This window comes from Scaptodrosophila lebanonensis, unplaced genomic scaffold (assembly GCF_003285725.1).
Source record: "Scaptodrosophila lebanonensis strain 11010-0011.00,11010-0021.00 unplaced genomic scaffold, SlebRS2 tig00000001-arrow-pilon, whole genome shotgun sequence".
NCBI classification, from domain to species: Eukaryota; Metazoa; Arthropoda; class Insecta; order Diptera; family Drosophilidae; genus Scaptodrosophila; species Scaptodrosophila lebanonensis.
This window is the reverse complement of record NW_022060529.1, coordinates 15,346,325-15,352,324: the sequence shown is the minus strand read 5'-3', so window position 1 is coordinate 15,352,324 and position 6,000 is coordinate 15,346,325.

Here is a 6,000-nt window from a genome sequence, read left to right as displayed (position 1 = left end):
TTAGATATAAATTGTCATCCAAATGTTTCAATTTAGAAAGAACGAACCAAAAGAAACGAGAGAAATTGTGAAAGCGCAAGCAGCTCTTCGTATATTGCCTTTTTGTTAATTATTTTCTAATTACTACTGAGGAGGGTAATTCTTACTTCTAGTGAGACAACATTTCTTGCCCAAATTACAGGTATTAGCATTTTTTTTATTAAATCAGCTTTTTAAGCCAATGACAAGTATTTAGTGAATATTAAGCAAGAAACCCGAAACTATCGGAACCACTAGGAGACTAGCAATCATAATGCTAATTAGCTTCGCACATTCGAGGGCTCTATCATCTGGTTGCAACTCTTTTTCCATCCAATAATTAGCAAAAATCTCTAAAAATAATTCCAACCGCATCAGTTCTTTTATAAAAACTCTTAGTCCACACAAATACTACTATTCCTGCAATTTTAGAATTATAATTTGGAAGGATTTATAGATAAAACTAAACTAAAACTACTTAAACTCACATAATTAGGTATTCTGTAAAGATATTGATAGTGGACAAGATTTGCTTAGCTCTAGCATGAATTTGTCGTAATTTGTCGGAATTCCAAAACTATTAAACTAGATTCACATTTGTACATACATATAATACCTTGAGAGAAAAGATAGATTTGGGTGAATGATTACAGCATCAACAGGGCTTTATACGTATCATATTTTCATATTGGTCTAATGTTATAAAAACTTTCTTTTTCTGAATTGACAGTTCTTCTAGATAGGTTAATTAAAGCGATAAAATTCCAAAGAAAGAGTTCCTACAATTTTAATATGTATATGCTTATGAAATAAAAGTATAAAGAATGTAGAGTGAATGGGCAGCCTGAATTTATTCCAAGATATGCCTTTGATGGATTTCGGGAGGCACAAAGATACAACATCCATTCTGCTGTGCCACCTTGTTTTGGTTTGAGGGCATCTTAGTATTGTTACAACGTCTGTAATATTGATGCGCAGTAAGTACATTATTTAAGCCGGATGGCCGGCTAGTGGCAATTATTCCAAAGACTCTAAAAGAATGTATCTATTCTTACTTTGACATTTATTTTAATCATTCCTATATACGTACTCTTTCATACATATACTAGTAGCTATAAGTATTTACCACCACATTAAATTTGACCCGGCTTGCTTCAATTAACCCGCGTGCGTAAACCGATTCGGTAAAATAACTCTTTGCCAGGTTTGTAACACCTTTTTTCACATTCGTGTGAAGTTTGCTCGGGACAAGTCAATTAGTATGTGTTTGGCAACTATTGGAAAAAAGTTCGCTTTAAATTTTCTGTTTTCTATGGAATTACGGCAATGAAATCATTAATGTTGCAGAAATATTGTGTGGAGACCGCTCTATCGAGAATGCAAATATTTGAGTGGCATAATGTGGTCAAGAAAAATCGGAAAAGCGAAAGAAACTGCGACCGAAAATCCTCTAATTGGCATAAGAGGGATATGATCGGAATTTTTGGCTAAGGAAGAATCAAAACTTAAGCCTCCACTCTGAGTTAAGCGCCTCGAGCCGATTAAAGCCGTAAGAAGTCATTCGTTGAAGGAATTAAAAACCATCCCGGCCCTGTATATAACATTTGGCATGAATATATAGTATTAGATAAGAAGGAGCGTATTTTTCAAGCGATATTTTCTACTTTATTAGAGATATTTAAGCACGTCTAAAACTTTTATTTGAACGCAACTAACACCATTGTAATTCACATTTGGGATTAATTTTTTAAATATATAACAAAATTCCCTTTTTGTCAGTAGAATACAATCCGCCTTACATGCTTGCTTACTATATAAAGCAAAAAATGGTCAAATCAATGTTTTTCAACGCCTATAGAAGCCGTTTAGACTTTTAACGCCTTCTGAACTTCCGTTCCTTCTGGTAGGCCCGATTGGCCCGTTGTGTTCTGGACGGCAAAGTTTTCAGAGTTGGTTGAAGCGATTTTAAAAGCGTATAATATTTTTGTTAATTGGGAATACCTTGAAAAACAAAAAGACTGCCATGAAATATTGTTCAATATTTTCAAAACGTAAAAATCAGATTCATACTAATTATATTGACTTGTGTTAAGTGTGTTAATTGAAATAATCCAGCACCACTACATAGTGTATTTATAAGCCAAAGCAGCTGAATTGCATTTTGAATTTCTAGTCGATGTGAATTTGAAAGTTTGCCATGCCTGATTCAAGAAAACTCACAAAACTACAACATGCGATAAGTTCAAGCGAATTTTAATTTTGTCTAAATTGTTTCGTTCCATAATTTCCTGAGCCTTCAAACGAGTAGAGCTTTAAGGTCGTGCTAACCAGACGTTTTAATGCCACAGCCATTGCTCTAAAATAAACTTTTTGGTACCAATCATTGTTATGACAGCTATATGATGTAGTTTATCGATTTTGTGATAAAACTTTAGGTTATGGCGAAGCACTAAAAAAATATAAACAAACAAGTTTTTATACTATGATTGATACTATGGTAGCTATATAAAATAATGGGGCTATATACGGCTTTCAATAAACTTTTGCTGCATATGGATAAGACAAGACTTCATGGCAAGAGTTTGGTGTCTCTAGCTGCTAAGTATAATGCCAAAAGTCTGGGTGTTCAGACAGACAGATACGTCAATTGATTCGTATCTCAAGCTGATACCTATATGGGGTCCTTATATATTTATGTAGAGTATTTGTGTATGCTTTGCGAAATTGTGCGACATTAAATGTTTCAGAAATTGTCACAAATTGTACCATTGCAGCGGACATTTTGATATCACACTTAAAAAAGTAAGCAACTAGCTGATAAGATAGAACTGTTATCTCAATTATGCCTATCAGGGTTATATCTATTTACCTGCAGCACAACAAATAAGTCAAATGCCATTGCATGTCACAAACGATTGATGCTGAAAAAACGCAAGCATACTCGTATAAACAACAACAACAACAACAGAAACAAAAACAAAAACGAGTCTGAGTAGCACATTTACATCAGCAACTAACACGCCATAAATACTAGATAATAAATCATAGCAGTTAAGTGTTTTCAATTACCCAATTTACCAATCGCAAATCGCAAAGCGAGCACGTACCAACAATGCGAGTCAGCAGCAGCAACAGCAACAACAGCAACAACAACAACAGCCAATTCAACAGCAACAACAAATATTAAATGCTATTTATCAGAAGAAACAAAATAGCGTAAAGTGCAGGGTGGTGGTGGTGGTGGTGGCGGTGGCTGCGGTGATGATGGTGGTTGGTGGTGGGGCAACGTAGGCGGTTAGACGGCACATGCCAACACCAATGCGACTGCGAACGGGTGGTGCGCGACGAAGATACGACGACGACGACAAAGTCGACGGCTTGCAATGCCAAAGCTAAGGCAACAAAAGCTGATAAGTCTGTTTTGTGTTTGCTTTTTTTTTGCAACGACTGCGAAAAGCCAAACTGCCCACAGTGGACAGCATATGCCATCCAAGTGCACAAAAATTTCACCTATAATGACAAATGGAGTTGAACAATGTTCAACAAATTTATATGTTAGTTGTATTAGCATAGATTTTCCAAAAACGAAATATAATCACCTTAACTTCAATTATAGACTGCCCATTAGGAACTCTTAGAGTACGAACCAATATTCATATATTAGCTAGGGCTTATTTTATTGTAAGCATATATAATAACAACAAACAAATGGAGTTGAACTAGGGAATCAATTGCAGACTTCGGATTATTATTAATAGTATTAATAGATGGCCGATCATACAAAAAAAAACTGGGCGTAACCAACGTTACTGAAGATCTCTCGCATTATTCTCTAATACACTCTCAAAGACCCAGATTATTCGTAAAAACTATGTGCCATGTGGTGTACTGTTGTCGCCAACACTCACTTATTTAATATAATGCCAATTGTTAAGTATATATCATAATTGATCTTTTTACAGAGATATTAGTGTGCAGTCAAGCCAACTATATAAAGCGTTATATTCAGCGATGATCGTGGAAATGAATCCCGGCATCGTGCGACTTCTTTATGCTTAAGCTTACCATGGAAGCAGTTTTGATCACAGAGTTGTACCGAAATTTTTGCAATAAAGATATATAGTACAGGGCTTTGCTCTGCTATTTCCTATAATACCAACTATAATAATTTTTCGGCAAATCAACTGTCTTGGGTGATTACTGGATGCATTTTCAAAGCAATAAACACATGCAATAGCACTTGTAATTCTCTTGTTCTTTTCTCCAATGTAATGAGAAAACACGCAATTCTTTTGACGGAGCACTTTGCTGTTTCAATCTTTGGAATTTACCTTTACTTACGCTAATTTTTTATTTTTCTTTATTTGCTAGAAAGACAAAACTACAAAAAATGGCCTGAAGCTAGCTTTATATGAAAAATCAGAGTTTTTTTTTGGCTTAAAACTATTTAATTAATAATAATTTAATAATAAATTAAAGGAAAAAACTACAAAGAAAGCCTCAATTATAATGGGAAAAATTTAAAAAGATCTATTGAAAGAATGAAAGATGAGTTCATCTATCGTTTTAACATTGCATTCACCGTGTAGTCGTTTCGTTGGATAATAAAAAAGTCTATAACAATCACTTTAAATATTTTATTTTTGATAGTTTAAATTTTATTAAATACCTGCCCTTTACTTACGTTAATGAAGCATTTCGTTTCAGAATCGAATCAGAGCACTCAAGTAATTGGCTTAGAAACTTTAGTGATATGTTTCATTTTTTAAGTCTCGCTTTTTCCAGTTAGTTAGCCATTTTGGACCTCTGTGCGGCGCGAATGTGTGTGGGTGGCTATGTGTGTGTGTGTGTGTGTGTGTGTGTGTGTGTGTGTGTGTTTCGTAAAGTGCGACATTTTGCTGCTGATTAAGTAGCGTTCGTTTTTAATAAAAGTACGACAAACAAATAAAGCACAACAAGTAGCAAGGCACAAACACACAATAGACAGGGCAGCACACACCCACCTACACACGACGCACACAAATGCAAAAATATATGTATGTGTGTACACCCACAATATAAAGCCACAGCTCACAGCTCTACGGGCCGTTGCCAACGTCACAGCCTCGGCCTCAGCACAAAACCCCAAGAAGGTTAAGGCACGTGCCCATAATGCGCCCGCAGTGGCTCGTGGCGATGACGTTGAAGTCGACGTTGACGTTGACGTCGACGCCGAAGCCGACGACGATGACGATGACGAGGACTTTGGTTTTAGCGTGCTGCCATATGTTTCCGGCAAGTGTCCTTTCAGGCCCTTATCCTCAGCCGCATCCACATCGCCACCCCTCCCCCATCCCGTGCCCAAGCACTGTGAAAAGCGTTGAAATCTGCAACGACAACAACAAATAAAACACCCGAACGTGCCGCCAACGCCGCCACCGCCACCGCCGCTTCCGCCCCACGAGCTGGCCTCGCCTTGACACTTCGTGTTCAACTTCCCATGTGGGGGTTGAATTGGCACTGGTGTACTTGTTGTTGTTGTTGTTGTTGCTTTTTGTCTTCCTTTTTTTTCAATGGCATGCATGAAACTTGATATCTTCTTCGACTCCTCTCCTCTCCCCTCCACTCCACTCCCCCCCCCCTGGCATAATGACACCTTCGGTGGGTCGGTCGTGCAATCGCCAACGCCTGCCGCTCTGATTTATCGGGCCCATAAAAATAAAACCACATTTCTCATTCTCTATATATATCTAGGTATATATGTGTGTGTTTTTTTTATTGTTTGAAAATCAGCTAATTTATATTATTTGTGTTTAACTTAGATTTTGTGTGGGATTACATTTAAATTTGCCAAAAGATCTAACAATAGTACATACATATGTGCATACATTTCATATTACTAGAATATCTATATATATATATATATATAAATATCATTTGAATTAATTTCTCTTAGTAGGTATAATAAACACTTTTTCCATTTCTATTGCGAAATCAACGAAC